Genomic DNA, 24,400 nt, shown 5'->3' on the forward strand with positions numbered 1-24,400 from the left:
ATTCCACCTAGCCCCAGTGGGGTCTTTGGTGGCAGCGTCTGTGGGGCTGAGATGGGGGAGAACAGGGCCCAACCCTAGGTCATGCCCACCCAGTCCATGCCAGGGAAGCAAAGGGAAGTGGAGGCTGTGCGCAGGAAGTGAGGTCCCACTGGAAAGGCCCTGTAGGAACTGAGGCTTACGGCAAGGGGCAAGGATCAGCAGCCCTCTTTCTTTTTTTTCTTTTTACTGATTTTTTTTTAAATTGATTTTCAGAGACAGGAAGGTGGAGACAGAGACAGAAACATCAAGGTGAGAGCAGAACATCAATTGGCTGCCTCCTTCGTAACCCCTACCAGGGAATTGAGGCTGTAACCCTGGCATGTGCCCTGCCCAGGAATCAAACTACAACCTTTCAGTGCACGGGAGGACACCCAACCAACTGAGCCACACCTGCCAGCCCTCTTCAAAGAACATTTTAGAAGTTGCTTTTTAGAAGGAAAGTAATCAAAGGTGGAAAATTTGAGAGAAAACAAAGAATGAATAAATAATAAATGTGTGGTGAATATAAGTGAATATTGACTGTAGAAAAAGATTAAAATTTTACCTTGGTGCTATAAAATGAACTCAAGTACACAAAAACTGTATCCTATAAGTTAAGTTATGCTCTTTGCAGCCTTCTTGTATTTTCCATAGTCAGGAAGGTTTCAGAGTTTGTTTAATCCAATGACTAAACAATGTCAATCAGAACATAACTTTGTCATAGCCCTAATATGGATGTACAGAGGGTATGGATATAGGCACAGACATAGTTATGCATAACAGTAAGTGCTGACTATTTCAGTTAATCACATACATTGTTTCCTATATGTCTTACTAAAATTTGTTTTCATTTTAACCCAGTTTTGTACTCCCATTGTTCATATTACTTCATGTTATAGACAGCCATTCTAATGTAAATATTGGGTACTCTTTATTTTTATGCACTTTTGAAAAACAAGTGCTATTTTGTGTGCATGCATTTTTAATGAAGGTCAACTATACTGTTGACTCAATTACTTAAAAAAATTTTTTTGCTTGGTCAATAAGTTTACTGTTGTCTTGATATGAAAGAATCTTCATAGAATGTTGGGGTTTGGTTTATTAGCTCTCAGCTGCCTGTCCCTGAACTCTGAGGAAGCTTTCCTTCTTCTGAGCTACCCTATCATTCTCCCGGGGAAGAGACATATTGGGACGGTTCTACCTCTTCTTTTTAACTTCTTTCTTAAGCATCTTCTCATCGACTGGATCTCTTGTCCAGCAGCATGAGCTTTCTTATACGTCTCCTCCATTACGCCTAGAGTTGCATGTTTCTTTATGTACTGACGGAATTGTTTCTTATGAGCATCTTCATCTTCGTCCATTAGGCAACGCATATCATCTTCAATGTTCTGATCCATGATGTGATTCCGATGTACTTCTGCATCGAATTCCTTGCTTTCTGAATCATAACCAGGAAACTGTTTGGTACCGTGATGGATAAACAAGCCTCCATCCACCTCTCCGTTCAGGGCCCCCAAAACTTTATTTCCAGTAGTAGTTCTGGCAAGCCCTACACACAAATAGCAGGTGAAGTCACCAGGTTGACCATCAACACTTTCCTCATTGAACTGGCTCGTTGCTCGCCCGCAGGCTCCCCAGTAGGTTTGTCATGGGCAAGATCTGTGAAGGCCAAGGAGAGGTGGGTGGACTCAGTTACTCTTCATCTCACTTCTCTGCCTTTTGCAATCACAGCTTTATTCTAAGGCCACTTCTGTTTTTGTTCTATATTTCTAGGGGCACATTTTTTTATTTATGCAGTACTTATTTTTTAACCATTACCAAATGAAAGATTATGAGTTTTATTCTGATTGGGCAAACTTAACATCAAGCATCTTAACGGAGCCAGCACTGCTGGATAGGGGTGGGATTACACCCTTTAGCTTAGGCTAAATAAGTGTTTGGGAAATGAGTTACTTCTACTCAAACTGTAAGTTTATTTTAATGAGAGGGAATAATTGTTCTCCACAGGAAGTTTGAATGGGGAAATGGGAAGGGAGAATGGAAGCTGGATAGCAACAAATAAATGTCTTGCCCAGGTGCTACTCCAACTATGCTCTGAAATCCAGTGGCAGCTTATTATTTGTTACTAAATTGTGATAAAATATGTAAAGAAATTGGGAATGTGCATTTTAAAACTTGTGGAGCAATCTGATATTTCTGGAGCTTGCAAACCTGTGATGAGGGGATGGACTTAATTGGAAAAAGTACTGATGAGCTCATGTTCAACTTGCTTGATGAACATTAGGTGGTAAGTGTATACTAGTAATGTATCATATTAAAACATGTGATATTTGCCTTGGCCCATGTGGCTCAGCAGTTAGAGAGTCGTCCCGTAGAACAAAGGGTCCCAGGTTCAATTCCCGGTCAAGGGCACATACCTGGGTTGCAGGTATGATCCCAGCCTTGGTTGGGGCACGTGCAGGTGACAACCAATCGATGTGTCTCTCTCACATTGATGTTTCTCTTTCTCTCCTCCCTCCCTTCCACTCTCTCTAGATTAAGAATTAAATATATATTTAAAATTCTATCATTTGCTTCATTTTGGATAAAATTAAAAACAAATATCCTTACTTTGCTTGGATTGCTTTAAAATTGTTTCTTTTAGTCCCAATAGCAGGTGAAGTCACCAGGTGTCCTCTACTATGAGAGTTATTAGAAGAAAGCACAGAAACAGCTTCATCACACATTATTCCTTGTAAGCAGCATTGTCATTACTCCACCTTAAAATAATCAACAAGGAGAAAACAAGCTTATTTACTGTGTCAAAAATGTAATATCAGTACACAAGTGTTTGATCAGCGTAAGCATGTAGACATTCAACATGCAGAATCCTTATTTCACTCCAGTCACCAAAATGTTATGTATGTAATGATTTTCTAAATTATTCATCTATTGGCATACTTTCAATAATCTTTGCATACAATTTTTAAATTTGTATTTTTACTTTGTAATATTTATCTAATTTACTTATTTAAATATTATATAAGGTTTATTATAGCTAATATTGTTTTAAATGGGGACTTAAATTTTACATGTTTTATTGAATTTGTCTAGTTATTTATTTTTACTTTATTGTACAAAAACATTACTCTGGAAAAGTAAACAAAATAAAGCTACAACAAAAACTGTCCTTTACCCCAGGTAGTTTGAGAAGGAGTATTCCCCTGGATTAAATTGAATCAATGGTTTCAAGCCATGTAGTCCAAGTGCCTCATGTACTTAAAAAAATAGTTTAGTCTCTAAGAATTCTCATCATATACTATGCCAGAAAAAAATAGTTTAGTCTCTAAGAATTCTCATCATATACTATGCCAGATTATAACATGTTGTTTTTATAACTAAATCTATATATTGAATGTCTTAGCAATCATCTTATTATACAATCAAAATTAGAGTTCTTTGTTTTGAAAATAATACCTAAGAGGCTCCAAATAACTTTTAAAGACTTATTTAGTTTTGTGGGAGATATTTGCATGCAAATAAGCAAGGGAAGGTTTTATATTTTGTAGAGTGTTTTGCCCCCTGTTAGTGCTTTTTGTATGGCAGCACGTATATAGTGTGCAAAATTCCTCCGAACTCTCCTTAAACATCTTTGAAATTAATACTTTTGTGCAACTGTGTTTTGAATAAAGCTATGACTGTGTTAAAACAAGCAAACTATTCTTAAAATCAGTTTTACTCATTGAGAAAAAAGAGGCTATGGACTGATAATCTGCAGTACCCTGCCTCTGATGCTTCCACACTGCTTGCTGTCTCTTGCAGTGGAAGAAGAGGGTCCCATAATAGTAGCTATTTTCTGAGAGATTTTAAGATTTGTCCAAAGCCAAATTTCTTAATTAAAAAATACAGCAAGTTAAATAAAGCAATTCAATCATAAAACTAAAAGGCTCCAAAAGACTGAGAATAACTTGTATAAAAATATAGATGAGCAGCCTAGAACAGTTCCATTAGGTGATGAACAAGGGGCTGCTGTGACTTGTGTATAGCCCACAAGGCCTGCAGTGTACTCCCAGGAGTGGTGAGGTTATAGCCCATGAATTAAAAATAGTAATCATTTGCTGTTGTTCCTTTTTCAGTATATTTGAGGTAATAATACTGCTCCATATTTTTCCTTTACTATTCTTGTAAATATCAAAAGAGAGAAATTTGAAACATGCTTATTTGAAAGTACATGGATATATAATGCATTGTTATATTTTATGAGTATACATTTTTGATGTCTTACAATTGGCCTTTATATATATTGTAGTTATACTTTTATTTATTTGTTTGTTTGTTTCTTAGTGTTTTTTGTAAAAATTTTTAAACTGTATGTATCTTGATTATCAGAAGAAAAATAAACTTTCAAAATAAGAAGTTAAATTTTGCTGTTGCTCAGATTACTTCTAATGAGTACTGGTGATTTTTAAGTCTCTTAGTTTCCTTAAGATATCTGATTTCATAATGTTATAGATGATACTTACATTTAGAATAGTAAAAAATAGTGCCAGCACCCAGAACTAAGGAATGGCTATATATTTATCCTAAAATTAAAGGGAGAGCAGGAGAGAGATTGTCCTAGTTTTCATTCTGCTGTTAATAGGAAGCCATTAACCTTGGGCAAGTCCCTCAATCTGTGTGGACCTCAGTTTACATATCTATAAATTGACAGGGTTGAACCAGAGGAAGTTCTTTTTAGGTTCTAAATTCAATGAAAGAGGTATTGAAGATAAATAGAGTGAAAAAAGACTCAATGAAATCCCTACTGCCCTGAAGTTAGTTCAATAAGTGTATTTCTCACATGGTGCCAGGAAGTACATTCAATCAAGGCATGGTTAGCATTCATGTGGAAGACCCTTGGGCTCTGAGGAGTTCTCATGCCCAACAGGCTGAAGGTAAAAATTCACACTAGGTTCTTCATCTTCAGCTGTGGAAAACTTTCTAGAGAACATGATTGTACTTGAATAAACAAAAATAATTTATAGGCAGATATGCAAATTATTTGAGAAACTGGAACATTGTTCTGTGCGTTATTTTATGTTTAAAGAAAAGAACTATGTCTTCTATCTTTTTTTATCACTTAAAAATTCTTCTCTGTGAAAATGTATTTTCTTGATTCCCTTCTAATATGTTATCATATTTTGACATGCCACAATATTAATTTTGTGTCATCTTTTTTTAGCAGTGGGAGATGGGGGTTGAAGACACGACAGTAAAGATTTAGCTGCTAGCTGAGATAGGATTCATTTGTTCTTTGTATGTTTGTTTTTGAACTTTATTTTGTGCTAATAGATCACCATAGAAGTAAAATAATTAAGCAACCTCAGCGTAGGAAGAAAAACTAACTTTTAACACATTGTTTAGGTCACAGTGAGACCTTGATAAATATTTTTAAAACAGTTACATCTCACATAGCAGAGTTTTCACAAATATAATGCCTGGATAAGAGAATTGAAGAAAAAAATGAATAAATGGGACTATATCAAACACAAAAGTTTCTGCACAGCAAAAGAAACCATCAATAAAATAAAAAGGGAACTCACTGCATGGGAGAACATATTTGTCAATGATATATCTGATAAGGGGTTATAGTCCAAAATATATCAAGTACTCATACAACTCAACAAAAAGGAGACAAATAATCCTATTAAAAATGGGCAGATGAGGCCTGGCTGGTGTGGCTCAGTGGTTGAGTGTCAACCCATGCACCAAGAGGTCATTGGTTTGATTCCCAGTCAGGACACATGCCCAAGTTGTGGACTCAATCCTCAGTGAGGGGCATGCAGGAGGCGGCCAATCAAAGTTCTTTCTCATCAATGTTTCTCTCTCTCTCTCACCCTTCCTCTCTCTCTAAAATCAATAAAAAAAAAATTCTTTTTAAGTGGGCAGATGACTTGAATAGACACTTCTCCAAAGAGGACATACAAATGACTAAGAGACATATGGGAAAATGCTCAATGTCACTAACCATCAGAGAGATGCAAATTAAAATGACAATGAGGTATCACCTCACACCTGCCAGAATGGCTGCCATCAATAAATCAACAAATGTAAAGTGCTGGTGAGGACGTGTAGAAAACGGAACCCTAGTACACTGCTGGTGGGAATGCAGACTGAGGCACCAATATGGAGTTTCCTCAAAAAATTAAAAATAGAACTGCCATTTGACCCAGTGATTCCACTTTTAGAAATATATCCTAAGAATCCCGAAACACCAACCAGAGAGGACATGTGCATCTCTATGTTCATAGCAACATTATTTTCAATAGCTAAGATCTGGAAACACCCCAAGTGCCCATCAGTAAATGAGTGGATTAGAAAGCTGTGGTATATTTACATAATGGAATACTGTGCAGCTTTAAAAAAAGAAGAATCTCTTACCCTTTTCGACAGCATGGAGGAACCTGGAGATTATTATGATAAGCAAAATAAACCAGTCAGAGAAAGAGAAATATCATATGATTTCATTTATATGTAAAATCTAATGAACAAAATAAACCAATTAATAAAATAGAATCAGAGGCATGGAAACATGAAACAGACTAATGAATCTCAGAGGGAAGGGAGGAGGAGTGTAGAAAGAGAATAACCAAAGAAATATGCATATGTGCATTGCCCAGGGACACAGACAATAAAGTGGTTTGGGCCTGAGGCGCGTGGGAACCGGTGGGAGAGGGTCAGTGGAGGAAGAAATGGGGGGAGACATCTGTAATACTCTCAAAAATGAAGGATTTTTTTCTTAATCTTTTTTATATTTACAGAATGGAATACTACTTGGCCATATGAAGAAGGAAATCCTATCTTTCGTGACAGCATGGATGGAGCAGGAGTATTATGCTAAATGAAATAAACCAGTCAGAGAAAGACAAGTGCCATATGATTTTACTTATATGTGGAATCCAATGAACAATATAAACTAACAAACAAAATAGAAACAGATTCATAAATAGAGAACAGACTGACAGCTGTCAGAGGGGAAGAGTTTGGGGCTGGGTGAGAAGGATAAAGAGACTAAGCAAAGAAGAGAAAGAATAACTTGTGAAGAGCAAAGTTAGTTTTATCTCCACACCTCTCATAATGAAGATCAAATATGTTAACAGAGAAAAACATGCTGGAAATACAAATAAAATTAGAAAAATATGGGGCCATTTATTTTATAAAGTTCGTAAGTAACTGTTTTTGTTTATTTATATATTTAATTTATTTTTTATTGAATTATTAGGGTGAGATTGGTTAATAAAATTATACAGGTTTCAGATATAGAGTTCTACAATACATCATCTGTATGTCATATCATGTGTTTACCACCCCAAGTCTCCTTCCATCACCATTTATTCCTCCTTTACCTGTTCTACCCCTACCCAGTCCCCTTTCCCTTTGCTAATCAACATATTGTTGTACCTATTCAATGCTGTTTTGTCTCTGCACAGTTCATGCTACCAAACTTACCAGCATCTCTAGTCTTTTTCCTTTCCAACTCCAATTTATATCAAACCACTCCTAATGAGTTATGAGAAGCACTGCTCTGAACTTACTATTCTCTTGCATTTTCAAACACTGTCCATGATTTTCCTATACGTTTAGGAAAAAAAGTCTTTAACCTATTGAAGGTACTCCATGTTCACTCCATGCCTAGCCTATTTTTCCAATGTCTCTCATTTCCTGCTATTTTTCAATATTTCATTTAAAGGGAATTACATAGTATTTTTTTCTACCTATTTGGCAATTTCCTGCTTTTTTTTTTTTTTCCCCTCTTGAATTCCTTCTGTGATGTATTGCTCCATGAAGAAATCCCATTTCTCCTTGTTAGATCAAAAACACGACTGCAACTATAAAAGTTTCCTGTATAAAGCCCTGTTGATAAGCTTCCTTGAAGGTTCACAAGATTTTGTGTGCAACTGTGGCATATAAGTGATCATTTGAGGCTTCTGTGGTGTAATACAGAGAACATTAGATTTAAAGTTAGACCTTGAAGTTCAACTGCTATGAACCAGTCACTGCTACTATTGCTTCTGTGATGGTGGGCAAATCTTACACTTCAGTCTCAGTCACTGCAGGAGTAATAATGGCATTGAAATTGATAATAAAATAAATAATTACACATTTTGGAGAAGGTTAAACATATATAGAAGTTAGGTAGACTAAGGTTTTAAACGTTGGTTCTCATTTTCTACATAAAATGAAGATTCTTTTAGGGTCTATTTTCTACTACCTTTGGAATCACTTTAGATTTAAAGCAAAACTAAAGGTAAACGTGAAGAACTGAACTATATATTTAATAAGCATCTGAGAGATATTCGTTCATTAAATAAACAAATGATTAATTAAATAACTGCCTTTTAGTAAGAAATACTTCATCTCTCCTAGGTAGCATTAGGTTTTATATAAAAATCACTCGCTCTGTATGTTTTAAATTCCTTCAAGAAAAATATATAACTTGGTAATTAGCATGTTCAAAATCATCATTGATGAATTTTAAATTAGAAAAAAACTTTGGGCCCTGGCCAGTTTGGCTCAGCAGTTAGAGTGTCAGCCTGCAGACCAGAGAGTCTGGGGTTGTTCCCGCGTAGGGCACGTATCTTGCTTGCAGTTTGTACCCGGCCCCGGTTGGGGTCGTGTGGGTGGCGGCCACTCGATATGTCTCTCTCACATCAATGTTTCTCTCTCTCTCTCTCTCTTCCTCCCTCTGTCCCTCACACTCTATCTGAAGATACACGAAAAAATGTCCTCGGGTGAGGATAAACAAATAAACAAACAAAAACTTTGGCTTGGTTGAGTAAAAATGTGGTATAATCCCTCAGGTCAAATTTAAAATAAGACCTCAGGATTTTTTCTAACATGACATTCATTCATTCATTTAGAAAGAGTTGCTTATTAAACATAATCTAAGGGTCAATTATTATGTGCAAGAAAAAGAATGACTCAGAAATGTCCTCTACCTCAAATTGTGTGTAGCTTAATAGGAAGAGACAGTTATTTAAATATAAGGCTGCAATAAGATTACAGATGCTAAATTAGAAATATGCATAATACATATAGGACATAAAGGAAGCAGTTGTAGTGCTTATTTGTCAGTTGTGATTCATTTGGAATTTATTCTGTAAAAGACATGTTAGGCACATATCACTTTGAGACTCAGAGACTGTTGTTCAGAATTCAGAGGACATGCACTCTGGAAATTCAAACATTAGTGGGATTACATCACCTAAGCCCATCTCCAAGTCTTCCCTGATGGTATGGTTTTGGATTGTGTCTTTTTGGCTGATGTCCTAATGTCTTGAAGTCAGTATGTGCCACACTAAACTTGTCATTTTCCTGAATATTTTCCTTCACTGCGTCCCCATCATTTTTCTACTTTCCAAAGCATGAAGACTCAGAGTTATTTTATTCTTCTGACTAATTGATCACGCACTAGTATTGTTGCATATTGTCACCATATGAAATGCCCAAACACTCTAGTATAGGCCTAGTTGATAAAAAAATAAAAATAATAAAAAATTAGTCCTAACTTTTATTCTCACTCTGTTGTATCAAAAACAAGAGTATTACTATTAGGAATGGCCATTGATGTTATGACCCTTCTTAATTATAGGAATCCAGTTATTTTTTTTTTCTGAAATTAGCCTTTAAAGTTATAAAGCCAAGCAACATTATTCAGTTGTCATTTCCTTACTATACATTTTTTTTCCTGAATTATTTGATGTTCATGTATGTAAGTGTGTCATAGACAGTCCCAGCCCTATAAACATTCATTTTGCCATCCATTATCAACTTTTTTTTTAACTTCACTTGACTGCAAATCAAACTAAAAACACATTTAAAGTGTTAGTGATCTTTGTCTATCTACCAAGTTTTACTAAGAAAGGCATTCATTTTGCTTGTTTTTTTTGTTTGTTTTGTTTTTCCTCTTTGGCTTCTCATAAACTTCTTAAGTTCTTCACAAATGCAGCAGCAATAGAAAAAATTCTAGTAACATATTAGCAGATACTTTCTCCAGATGGCAATGACTCTACAACAGCAGGGAAGCAAACTTGAGCACCCATCTTGCATCCAGTCCAGTGAAAAGATGCTCCAAGAGAATAGCTAAGTTGGGTCATCAATTAAATTCACTCTGAGAGGCCATTAAGATATATCGTCAGTTCAGCTAAATTACAGTCCTAAACAAAATCGGCTTCATTTGTCCTCCGTCTGTAGCTCCCCCTGTTGGCAATATCATACTGTTTACCCATAGAGGATGGAATAACACCTAAGAGCACTCAGTGGCAAGTAACTCATCATCTGCAAGGTCAAGCCATCTTCATATTTCTATGCAGATGCTTGTGGGTTCCAAGTTTCTATACCATCTCTCACAATTGCAATCCATTAGTAATAAATAAATTCTGGAAAAATATTGCCTCATTTAGAAGCTAGGTGAGTTCTCTATCAGCAGGTCTTATATTTTAGATCAGCCCTCCATATAAATCTTCATGAAACTAGTGTGCAGTTCATCTTTTATAGCGTTAATGGCTAGCTGTGGCTTAAAATATGATACGGTGAGCATTTTATTCAGGAGCCACTGCAACAGATAAATTCTCCAAAAAACTTAGTGAAAAATTAGTAGGGATGAATTTAAATGTTGGCAAATGAAACTCCCTTGCTTTTACAGGCAAATTCAAAAACTGAAACCAGCATTCACGAATATATGAGATGATGCTTGAATTGTTTGAGCTTTATAAAATACAAGATATTAATGTTTATTCTTCACCTCCTTGGTAATCTGCTAGGAACCTAACTGTTTAAAGAAAATTCATTGACAAACATCAGAGCTCCGAATCTGAGCATCACACACATTTCATCACGCAAGGATAATTAAAAGGGAATCCATTCTTAACTCACATCTGTCAAAGATCATTAAAAAACATCTCATTCATAACCACAGCCATACTTCTGAATAGCTCCATTTCTTTCTTTTTACTTCTTAATTTTCTCCTACATCACACCCTGAAGGGCTTCTTGTTTGCCAACTGCTCCCAGCAAATCTTTCTATTCCCAAGCATATTTTTCAAGATTTTGTGAAAATTTTATCTGTGCAAAGAAAGGTAGTTTTCCATCACTCTTATCCAGTGTAGAAGATTATTCACTCACTCTTAATTAACTTCCTCTACCAAGGCTGATGTTGTAAATGAAGGGGTCAATTACAACATTCTTTGTTGGGGAAAATAGACATTTTATAATTACCATTTTTTAAATCACAAACATAGATGTTTATGATCAGTATCAGTAGGTACAGTACATAATTGTGTGTTATAATTTGACACAAACGGCGGCACAGTAGGTTTGTTTACACCAGCATCGCTACAAATATGTCGAAAAAGATATTTTATGATGCTCAATTTAATATTTCTTTCAGCCATATGAGTCCTTATGCCTCCGAATATTTTCTGAATTAAGAACAATTATAACTAAGTATAATATCTTTGTCATTATGTTTATAAACTAAGGTGATAAAAGATATCAAATTATAAAATCTGTTTGGATTTTGAAACTTCTGATTAACTGAACACTTACATACATTTCATAATAATTTAATTTTTATAAATTATAAAATTTTATGGTTGAAGTTATACTAATGAAAACAAATTTTAGACCACCTATTTGAAGTGTATTTTTAAATGCTTATAGCCCTATTTAAAGTTGTGCAACCATGGCAATTTTAGAATATTTTTATTATTCCAAAAAGAAACCTCTAACTCCTTATCAGTCATTATCTATTTATACCCTCCTCTGCTAATTAGCAACCACTAATATACTTTCTATCTCTATAAATTTTCTTAGTCTAATCGCTTCAGATAAATAAAATATATGGTATTTTGTGTCTGGCTTCTTTTGTTTTAGCATATTGTTTGCAAGAGTAATCTATGTTGTAGAACATATTAGTATTTTATTGCCTAATTTTATTCATGGTATAATTATACAATATTGTGTGAATCTATAAATAAGTGTTAATCACGCTGTGGAGAAATTATAAATCTTATATTGCTGATGAAAATGTAATATGGTGCAGCCAATTTGGACAATGTTTCAGCATTCCCTCTAAATGTTAAACATAGAGTTACCATGACCCAGAAATTCCACTCCTGGTTAAATACCCTAGAGACCTGAAACATGTGGCCACGCAAAAACATGTCTGTGCGTGTTCCTGGGAGTATTATTTATAACAGCCAAAAAGTAGAAACAGCTAATTTTACTAAGACTTTTAAGGTAATTATATAAGATTTAATAAATGCTGTGACGTTATCATTGAAAAAAATGGCAGTTTTCTAAAACAAATATATAATAGTGATTTTATTATAAAATTGGGAAGATAAATATACCTTTAACATCATTACATTACATATGCCCAAAGCTCTTCTTTTATTTATTGGGCTTAATTGACACGCAGATGGTTTATCATTACTTCTGAAAATAAATTAACTCCCTCCCCAGCTCTATCAGCTCTGGGACGTCTATCTTGCCAGAATCTTCCCAGAAACATGTGCACTTTCTGACATAATCATTATCAAGTGTGTCATGAAGAAATGACAGAGTATATGCAGGTTTCTTTTCACCTCCTTCTAAAATATACATCCTCCTTGCCTCCAACATCCCTTCTTCCAATGCAAATGTAACTTTTATATTTTATAATTAATTTATTCATTTAGTCAACATTTTTTTTAGTATCAGTCTTGTATCCAGACACTAATTTAGACTGTAATGATATAGCAGTGGACATCTTTTTTAAAAAAAGAAATATATTGTCTTCACGGAATTTCTATTCTTATAATCTTAGATAATCCTTAGATAGAATTTTCTCCAGAAAGTGAAATACGACCACCCACCGCCACCACATCATCATTTCCACAACTACTGGTCACCGTCATTAATTCAGACTATGATTCTCTTCAGGTGAGGTCACAGGATCTAGTACTTTAAAAGAAAAAAAAATATATATATCACTATACATACTTTGTATGATTAGCTGTGGAAAAGAATTCAATGCTTGAGTTAGACTTGTCAGATCAAGATGAATTTTTTATTTTTATTTAAAAAACATTTTTTCCCTTTATTGATTTTAGAGAGAGAGGAAGGAAGTGGGAAAGAGAAATAGAAATATCGATAAGAGAGAACATTGACTGGCCGCCTCCTGCATGCCCCACAGTGGGGATTGGGCCCACAACCTGGGCATGTGTCCTGACCGGGAATCAAACCAATGACCTCTTGGCACATGGGTCGATGCTCAACCACTGAGCCACACCAGCTAGACAAAGATAAATTTTTAAAAGTGAACCTCTATGATTTGGGGTTCTATCATATAGCAACTACCTAATGCTCAAGTGGGGACATGGATTTCCATATAGTAAATATGTAAAGAAAAAAAAAATGTTGACTTGGCTTTTTGATTCAATTTCATTATCTACATTAATAGCTCTGTGAGTCTGAAGTCCCTTTTTCATAAAGATGACTCTTGTTCTACCAGGTAAGTGGTTTAATGCTCCACTTTTGAAATATTAAAAATGCTCTCCACTAAAGAGTACACACAATTCACCGCTTTTGCTAGATTTTCAAGAGCTTTTAGGGAAGACTTGTTAATATGTGATTATCATCCTTAGCCTTTGCCTAGGAGAACATTAAAACATACAAAAAGAACATCTGCAGAGATTTTAATGGCTGACAAAAATGGATATTTAAAGAACTAAAAAAAACTATATTCTTAGAAAAATTTATATGTACATATGATGAATTTCATCCCATCATGAATGTTTAGGCACTTAATGACCCAGAGTATTTCCACTTCATAAAATAGAATAAGTAATGTACATTTTCATACTCCATTAATTCAGGTGACTCGGGACCATTTAGTAAATTAATACTTAAGTGCACTAAATTTGATATACTTATATCAAAGTGAATTTGACAAAACAAACATCTATTTGCTTCCTACCCTTGTTACATATTATGTTCTTCATAAAGTCTATGCCACTGAAATCTGTTTTTGTTTTGGTTTGTTTTAATTTGAAAGGAAAAGTGTCTCTCGTCCTGTGATTTACCATAAATTGGACTAAATCAGGTTCCAGGGAATAGACATAATGATAATTTATAACAAAGCTTCACTTTATAGTAGTGGACAGGGAGGATTTACTGAGTTAAAGGTTAGAATTCCACTTCAAATTGGCTGTAAAGCAAAAAAACCCCAAAATACTAGGGTATGGGAGCAGATTTATTGACTCACCTAACACAAAATACTGATGTAAATTAGGATAAATTCATGATTCTAACCATTTCATTATTATGTATCTCATTTTTTGTTTTTGTTGTTCTCTGTTGAATGTGTTTAACCTTACACAGGCTTTTCATCCCTGGGACCTACGCATAGTTACAAAGATAATTGCTCCCTTCTTTAGTACATCCTTTTACTTAGCAAAATAAATGATAGGTATCAACCATTTTTTCCTGGATCGTGTCAGCAAGGGTAGCTTCGTGCTTAACAGAAGCAGCCCTCGAGGAAGAGAGGGAAGATACCCACCAAACTACACAGGCTGAAAATGAAGGAAACGTAAGGTGCCTACTAGAAAATGGACACAGGATGAAAAATATCAGAAGTTTCCCACAGAGTCCAATATGCTATTAACAATCTAAGCTCATCCATCAAAATAAATAAATAAATAAATAAATAAATAAATAAATAAATAAATCATCCACATAATGTTAGATAAAAATCCACCTTTCACCCTTCTTTATCAAGTGCCCACATGGACTATATTTAGTCTAATGAATGTAAGCTTTGAACTTGGAATTCTTCCTTCTTACCATTTGAATCACATATGTCAAATGTTCTAGTTACAAATTCTACATTAAGAATTAAGTTAAGTTTAGTAAATTTTACGTGACAGATTTTTCTAAGCCAGGTAAGTTAAAGAACATTAAATGGTTGATTAAAATACCCCTGGCTCGTGGTTTGACATAGACTAAAGGTGCGATCAGTTTTATCCCTCATTAGGATCTGTTTGCATATAATTTATTGAGAGGTTATTTTATTCCACTGCCAAACCTTTTATACAATGTCCCACAAGAAATAAAAAATTTCATTCTAAGTGATCACACTTCAATATTGATATTAAGATTCCAAGAGTAAAATATATCTGCTATGTATTCCAAGAAATAAAAAAGATGAGATCAACAAAATATGTCCAAATTATCCAATAAGTCCACTTTGAGGTAATTGTGAAACATTGAGGAAAATTCTATCCAGTTCCTTGAAAACATCAAACATGAGAACAATACACAGGTTTCTGTTGTAAGTTTGGGGATGTTTGTTGCTGCATCACATCCCCATGACTTGCCTCTGGTTTGGCTCCAGGTTGGAGAGGACCTCTCAGTGCACACTGACTTAGTCCAGTAACCTGTTCCTCGGTAAGGTTTTTCTCCTGGGCTATACAGAAGCTTGTTCAGCATACATAGCCGCGAGCCTGGGTTACATATTTCTGAAGGTAGCTTTAACAAATGAGAAATGAGTGATGGTGGATAAATGCCGTGACCTACGCAGCTAGTCGAACCAGACCTGAGTAGGGGTGATGGGAGACTAAGAAAGACACAGAGACATTGTAGAGAGAAAAGCTGGAGCCAGGTGGGACACTGCTCTCTGATGGAGAAACAGTGACCCCCAGCTAGCTCAGCAAGTTTATTACATAGTCAATTGAAGGGGGAAAAATTTAAAAGTTTTATTGCCTTCAAACCACAGATGTTGATACAGTCTTGCCCTCGGCTCATTAGGCTCCTGCCTGGGCTTTGCCAGCGCACAGGATTTAGGAGAGATCTTGGGCAGATTCTTCTGTGTGAGAGTTTTCAGCACGCAGGGTCAACAGGGGGCCAGGGACTAAAGGTTCCTGGACGAGTCCATGCAAACACCACAGGAACAAGAGACCTTGGCTCAGTCGCCCTCCACAGATAAATATCTCTGCTTCATATAGTTAGGTACAGTGGAATGTGCTCTGGAAAATCGCAATAGAAAAATTGTAACACCATCCACTAAGGATCTAGAGCAAAGCTATGCCTTTTACGACAGAGAAAAGCATAAAACTTGTGAAAGATCCAAGTCCACAGTAGACAATGCCTTCCCATAGGCTATCAGGTGATTATGAGATGGGATCTGCCAAAAATGAGCTGCATAAGTATTTTATTACCTGCCAAATACTTGTCAGGAAATCTTTGCAACATCCCAGTGTACCATCCAAATAATGCATTCGGGATGGAAGCCCACATTGGAGGGCAAAACATTTAAGTTATTTCAGAAGCCTTTATAAATTACCTTTGTCACACTGAACATGAATCCTTCAGCTCTGTCTTTAGGTCTCAAGGCTACAGTAAGTAGATTAGCCAAGAAAACTAGGCCGGACAAAGAGACAGTATCTATCCCTACAGCTGATCTTGAAGCATTATTTCCTCAATGAGTTATTATTTCCTCTTCTACCACCCATTCTAGATTTGGATGGCTGATGATGAGGGAAATGCAGGTTGGGAGGGTAAAGGGGGAAAAAAAAGGTGAGCCTTAATTACAGTTTCAGGAGCAGTTACGTAAGTGAGGATTAGTTTATTCCTCTAGTACTTTGGTATTACAGCTAACCAAAACCTGGAAAAATTAGTGATAGATTAGATTTAATATGGGTTATGAAACCATCTGTACAAAGCAAGGGACGACCTCTAGCAGATACTTTGGTATGTCCTTTCCATCCTGATGGACTATCTCTGATTGCGTCCACAGATGTGGAGGAGAGCTCAGTGTGCTCTGACGAGAGACACCTCAAGCGGCCACAGGACAGATCTCAGGTTTCCTGCCTCAGAGCTCTACTGTGAAGCCCCAAATGCTATTCATGTTGAGCAGGCCCAACTCAGAAACTTGGGCAAGTTAACTCCAGTGACAATCTTCAAAAAATAAAGGAGGAGAGCACAGACATATATACTCCAGCCTTTCGTCCTTTGTGGGGGAGGGGGACAGGAATGGCCCAGCTGATATGGCTCAGTGGTAGAGTATTGACCCATGCACCAAGAGGTCGCTGGTTCAATTCTCAGTCAGGACACATGCCCAGGTTGTGGGCCAAATCCCCAGTGGGGGGCTTGCAGAAGGCGGCCAATAGATGTTCTTGTTCATCAATGTTTTTATCTCTCCCCCTCTTCCTTCCTCTCTCTCTAAAATCAATCAATAAATTTTTTTTTTAATCAGGAAGGAACTTTGCACATATCTCAGGGGCCCTATGACAGTGACCTCTATAACACAGCACTTATTAACATTTTCTCCATCCACCTGTCTCACCCTACCTGTGCCATTTCCTTACTTTTCGTGTGGTTTAACCTCACAAAGAAAATCCATGCTTTGTCTTCAGCCATACTTTCTAGGGAACCCAAAGAATAACGGTGTAATAATAGCTAGCATGCATTATTTTCTGATTTCTCATTTCAAGTAGTATTTCATTATTGGTTGGAGGATTCTGAAAGGTTAATAAGAATAGCTGACTTAAATTTATGATTCTTTCGTATTTTGTAAACAGGCTGAACTCACTGAAGAGATTATATTTGATAATTTGGAGGAGTGAAGAAAGCAAAAACGTCTTTGTAACAAGAATGGAAGTGAGATTCAGAACCTTGATATTTCAATGGTCCTGTGAAGAAAGGAGCTGAGTGCCACTCCCTGGCCCTAAACAAGGGTGTGCATTGGCCTCAGAAAAGGTGTGCCAGGCATAGCTGGGCACAGGAGTTCACACTCAGCAATTTCTCATTGTCAGTAAGTAAGCATAGAACTGGTTGACATCAAAGGAGCACTAAGAGTCTGAACAAACTGAGTTTTCGTAGGGAGCTTCTTTGATGGATGAAAACTGCTTGTACTAATTAAACAGCACTTAGTTATCCCGAAGTGGGAGTGACTTCAATAAATAATATAGATTTTTCTCATATTGTTATCTGTGGGTCTCCTTATTAGGATTATATTAATTTAAAGAAATTAAATCTAAGTTTATGGATTAAGAATCACTGTGCTTAACTCTTACTTAATTTCAAATCGTCTTACAAAATTGTTCTTATTGATGTGTACCAAGCATTCTTATAAATCAGCATAGTCCATATAGAATCATCAAAGAAAAATAGTTTCTATTTCATCTGAGAATAAAAAGAACAAAAATAATGGCTAAAATTTTGAATAGGAAATATCTTGTTTTATATAATCTGTCGGTCTAAGATTCATACTTTTTCATATTTAAATATCTGTAGAGTTATAATATGTCTAATAATTGATGGATGACCATACTTTAATTTGCAGTTTTCCTTTTTCTTTCTTAGAAGTGCATACAATACGAGTTTGTCTTACAATTGAGAAAGGTTAGATAAGGTATAATATAAATTAAATATGTTCTTTTTTTTTTAACTCATCTTTATTGTTGAATGTATTACAAATGTTTCTCCCTTTCTTCCCCATTGACCCCCTCCTCCCCATTCCCACCCCCTCTTGCCTTCCCCACACTATTGTCAGTGTCCATTGGTTATGCATATATGAACAGACATTCTTTGGTTTATCTCATCCCACCCTCTCTCCCCCTTTCCCTTTAAGGTTCAGCAATCTAACAGCCAATTTGTACTTTTTAATTCCTTCATCTTGTTCACCCATCTCCCCAACCCCTCCCATCTGGCAAGCAACAGAAAGTTCTCTGTATCTATGAGTCTGTTTCTGTTCGGCTTGCTCATTTTGTTTATAGATTCAATTGTTGATAGATATGTATTCATTGCCATTTTATTGTTCATATTTTTGTTCTTCTTCACCTTCAAGAAGATCCTTCAACATTTCATATACTGGTTTGGTGGTGATGAATTCCTTTAGCTCTTTCTTGTCTGGAAAACTCTTTATATGGCCATAGATTGTAAATGATAGGTTTGCAGGATAGAGTAATCTTGGATGTAGGTCATTGCTTTTCATCACCTTGAATATCTCTTGCCACTCCTTTCTGGCCTGCAAAGTTTCTTTTGAGAAATCAGCTGGCAGTCTTATGAGAACTCCTTTGTGGGTAATGGACTGCTTTTTTGTGCTGCTTTTAAGATTCTCTCTTTGTATTTAACCTTTGCATTTTGATGATGATGTGTCTTTGTGTGGACCTCTTTGGGTTCAACTTGTTTGGGACTCTCTGTGCTTCCTGGACTAGTATGTTTGTTTCCTTCACCAAGTTAGGGAAGTTTTCTGTTATTATTGTTTCAAATAGTTTTTCAATGTCTTGCTCACTTTCTTCTCCTTCAGGCACCCTAATGATGCGAATGTTGGCACGCTTGATGTTGTCCTAGAGGCTCCTTACACTATCCTCATTTTTTTGGATTCTTTTTTCTTTTTGCTTTTCTGGTTGGGCATTTTCTGCTTCCTTATAATCCAAATTGATGGTTTACTTCTTGGCTTTACCTACTCTACTATTGATTCCCTGTAAATTATTCTTTATTTCAGTTAGTGCATCCTTAATTTCTGACTGGCTCTTTTCTATTGTTGATGTTCTCACTAAGTTCTTTGGAGGTCTTCTTAAGTTTCTTGAAGGTCTCACTAAGTCCCTTGCATGTCCCACCAAGTTCCCTGAGCAACCTTGTAACCTGTGTTCTGAACTCTGCATCTGTTAGATTGCTTATCTCCATTTTGTTTAGTTCTTTTCCTGAAGTTTTTTTCTTTTCTTTCATTTGGGACACATTTCTTTATCTACTTATTTTGGCTGCTTCCCTGTGATTGTTTCTATATATTAGGCAGAGTTGCTATGCCTCCTAGGCTTCATATGGTGGACTACTTTTGTAGGTGTCCTGTAGGATCTAGGGGCACAGTCTCCCTGATCACCCCAGCTGGGCCCTCGTGGTGCACCCCTAGTGTGGACTGTACACTCTTCTCTTGTAATTGAGTCTTGATTACCGTTGGCACATCAATGGGAGGGGTTTACTCAGGCTGATCAGCTGCAACTACTGGCTGTGCCCAAAAGCCACTACCTTGGAGGATCAGCTGTGTAGGGGCCCACCACACAGAGCAAGACTTACTTCATCAGGGCTCTGGCTCACTAAGTCCACTCATTGAGTGTGTCACTTGTGAAGGTGATTGGGTGATGGTGTTTCGATGTAGTCTGAAGCTGACCACCAGGTGTGCTGGCTCCGGGGCAAGGTCAGCCACTGCCTGTGCTCTATCCAGGGCCACCCAGCATAAGCTACAAAGTGAACTGCAGTTGGCTACTTCTTGTGCTGGGCTTGGAGTTGTCTGGGAAAAGCTAAGTTGTGAAGCAAAGCTAGCTGCTTCTAGTGCCAGGCCTGGGGCCACTTAACAAGAGGTATGGGGCTTGCTAAGACTGGCCCCTCTCGAGCCCTGGCTCTGCACTGCTCTTGTGGGCCTCTGGGTCACACAGGCCCCTATGGATCCCCGGCTTCCCACTGCTCTTGTGGGCAGCTGTGTTGCACAGGGCCCTATGGAGTCCCAGGTCCTGCTTCTGGTGGCTGGGGAGTGCTGCTGCCCAGTGGGGCTCAGCTCCTGCTCAACCTTTGCTGTAGTTTTTTTTTGTTTGTTTGTTTGTTTGTTTTTTTGGGGGGGAGATGGTTCTCTGTTGCTGGTCTTGTCTGTGCTTTTGTTGCCTGGGGGTGGATGTCTGCTCCCCAGCCTCTGTTGCTGGAGGTATATCTCGACTTTGAACTGGCTCCTACTGTGGGGGATGGTGCTGGGCTCCCAGCCGTTTGTGGTTTCCATAACTGGAACCTTGACAGCTCCACTACTGTGCACTGGTCTGTGTTGACACAGGGTGTCCACTAGTCTGATGGTGCCAGGTGCATTGGTGGGCTCAGATACCAGATGTTGCTTGTTTGAGAGATTTTAGGAAACTCTGAAGCAGGATCCAAGTTAGGCAAATCCTATGGTAAAGCCTTTTGAAACAGCTTGGGTGGTCCCAAAAGTTAGGTGTGGCGGGGCCTCAGGGAATCACCAGGGCAGAGCCAACAATGTGAGCCAGGTTGCTGGAGTCCCAGATTTGGAGGCTGTCTGTCTGCCCTGTGGGGAAAGGGTTCACCAAAGGAACAACGGACTCTGCCAGCATGTCTGTCCAGGAGAAAGCTGCCCCTCCAACCCTCGTCCGGAGGCCAAACAGCTCAGTTCTTCCCTGTTCTCTGGTGCCCCTCAAACTGGCTTCCTTGGAGCTCAGAGGGAGTGTGTCTGAGTAAGTCTGTGCGTGGGCCCTTTAAGAGGTACTGCTGGGGTTTCTGCAGCTGCAGCCTCCCTCAGTCTCAGTTCCTGCTGGTTTTACAGACAGAAGTTATGGGGACTTTTCTTCCTGGCACTGGGACCCTGAGCTGAGCACCTGGTGCGAAACAAGGATCCCTCACCCCTCAGGAAAGACCTTCCCAGCCGAGGTGTCTCTCCTGATTTTTATTTGCCACTTGTGAGTGTGGAACCAGCCCATCCGCGCCTCCGCCCCTCTTACCAGTCTCTGTGTGGCTGCTTCTTTAATTCCGTAGTTGTAGGACTCCCATTCAGCTCGATTTCGGGCGGTTCTGAATGATGGTCGTGTTGCAGTTTTGTTGTAATCTTGATGTGTCTGTGGGAGGAGGCAATACTGCGTTTACTTACACCATCATCTTGATCCACCTCCTCCCATTTAAGGTTTCTTTAGCTTGTACTGTATTCCAAAGTTTGATATCAGTCATTAAAAAGCACACTTCAGAGAGCCAACTGCTTCCACAAAATGTGTGTAAGGCTCATTAACGTATAGTGAATTGTTGACTGCCACATTGTATAAGTTGCCACAAGTTAAGATTATCATTTTTTCACAGAAAACATTTCATTGATTTCCAGAGTCAGAGGACTATGGTTGTTTCCAAAATCATCTAAGTTGCATAGGGTGTAATTCATGGACAAACAGCTGGAAGGAAAGTAGGGTATTCTCATGCTTTCATTGGTCAAGAAGAAGTGGGTAGTAAGTAGGAGGACCCTGTGAAATGGCACTGTATAGAATTACTCAAAAGTTTCCTTGAAGATAAAAATATTTTAAAGTAGTGATATTCAATTTCCTTGTATTATTCAAAGCCACTTATTTGTCATGTAATACACTTGCGCATTGGGAATAAAACAAATATATTTGGTAATATATTATGACACTGAAACATTTTTAATTGCATTATATTTTAAAGGTAGGGAGGTTTTTTAAAGATAATGATTAGAAAATAATTAGGTTAGAGTAAATGAGTGCAACTTATATCTTTCCTTATTCAATTCAGGCATATTCGGCTACAGATACATATACAGTAATTTTATGTGTTTCATAATTATTTTATTAGGTTTCTACATCTCCTGCTATTTATTATGAGAAGAGTTAATTTCTGGAATTGATGATTCTGTACCACAGAAGCTTTCTCTAGAAAGCAAGTAATTATACTTTTTTACGCAAATCTATCAGATTCAAGTTATACAAAGCTCCACCATAAAACAGTGGGATAATGCTCATGGCTACAATGCAGGAGAGAAGAGGAGTATGTGCAGTTTCCATAATAAGAAGAAAAAAAATACATGGTTGGGTATAAATACTCTGATAAGCTCAGGTTAAACTTAAATGAGGAGTGAGGGCAAACAATGAAGATAGGAAGTAGAATAAGATGAAAATAGGTTATAAGGTAGGGAAGTTGACGAGGATAAATATAAGGAAAGATAATAATGCATAGAAACAATAACCAAAGTTTCAATGATAGCAATATTAAAGGAGCAAAAAGTCAGCAGGCAAAATGAGAAAAAATCCAAAGTGTTAGGAGAAAGGGGCTAGATAAAACCGTAGATGGAGAAAAATGGAAGCAGATTATCTAAATAAAGAGGCTGGAAACTGATAAGTGAAGGACAAAAAGCAGAAGATGAACACAAGAAAATGTGAGACCTTATCACTGGAAGGAAAGGAAGAAAGTAGAAGAAAGATAAGGGCACAAGAAAGAAGGAGATGAAAGAAATCAATTCTACAAGAAATGTGACTCTTGTCAGTTATAGGTGGGAGAGATGTTTCATTTCAGACAGCAGGAAATGAAAGCTTGATAGGTCAGAACAGAATGACCCTACCAAGAGTTTAAATGAAAAAGGGACCATTTTGATAATAAAAAGAAAAGTGAAATAAAATTTTTGATTTATGCTTAAGCCAAGAGTCATTTTAGTGCTTTTATGTAGCAATGAATTTTCAGCAAAAAAATTATCTCTATGTTAAAAATAAAATTGTAGACAGCATATGAGAAAATGCAGAAGATAACTTTGCTGTACTATATAGTACAAATTTGAGAGCATAGGAAGTTTGTTGTGAGATGTAAATTACTTTTCTTGATCTCTCTGAGTGTTTTGTCTGAACATTTGACACTATTATCTACTGTACCAACTCAGGCTATTGGCAGTGTATTGAAACTGAGACTGACTTACCAAACAGAGAAGGGAAAATCCAAGGTACATTCATTCACTCCTTCATTTATTCACTCACCCATACACATTCCTCGTTTATTTCTGTCACAATGCTAGGCTCTGGAAACTTAAGAATTAATTAGAAACAGTTCTTGTCCTTGAAAGCTGTGAAGTAAAAAACAGTGGGAGGGAGAGATAAGAAGTCAAGATCATTAGAGAGAATGATAAATGCTGTCATTGATACATGCACAGTATGTTGAGAGGAAAAGGTTGGGCAGCATGAAATTTCAAGACAAGAGTGGGAGGAGGCAAATCAGCGCAGGACTAGGAGGGCAGCTGAGAAAGGGCACATCTCATTCCATTTGAATTCCAATGAAGATCAGGGTGACAATTATTAATGGGCCTTTAAGAATGCTTGCACTTTTGTTCCTTTCTGTGTTATATTTACCATGGTTTTCAGATCATTAGTTTCAAAAAAGTAAAAATAAAAGCCGTGTAAAACTGATGGTACTTTTTACTTAAAGACAAGGGAAGGGCACAAATTAGGAAGAAAATATTTAAGGTGGACAAGTGCCACCTTTTTCTCTCATATGTGCATATATAAAACAAAAATATGTTCTGCACCCCTTGGATACACCACAAACACACACACACGCTCACACTCACACACTTATTTACTGAAATTTTTATGAAGCTCTTTTTAATTCTTGGAAAAAAAAATAAACCCAGATTACCTCCAGAGTCAAAAATTATTGTACAACGACACATAAAAATTAGATGCATGAGAACATTTTCTTATGCTCAAACATCATACCTTCTGGTAACTTTAAAGGTTTTGCAAGATACACGAGCACTTTCATCTTCCAGGGTCAAAGCCCCAGCTACTCTGCTCTGCATCTTCTTTCTGACTCACCGCACCTCCCTTTTCTTTTCCATCTGCTT

The 24,400-nt window shown here is 37.1% G+C and overlaps 1 pseudogene; it reads right to left on the minus strand.

Annotated features, from left to right (window-relative positions):
* Positions 1 to 1,119: 1,119 nt before the first annotated feature.
* Positions 1,120 to 24,318, minus strand: LOC118622412 (annotated as a pseudogene).
* Positions 24,319 to 24,400: the final 82 nt, after the last annotated feature.

This window comes from Molossus molossus, unplaced genomic scaffold, assembly GCF_014108415.1.
Source record: "Molossus molossus isolate mMolMol1 unplaced genomic scaffold, mMolMol1.p scaffold_m16_p_9, whole genome shotgun sequence".
Lineage (NCBI taxonomy): Eukaryota > Metazoa > Chordata > Mammalia > Chiroptera > Molossidae > Molossus > Molossus molossus.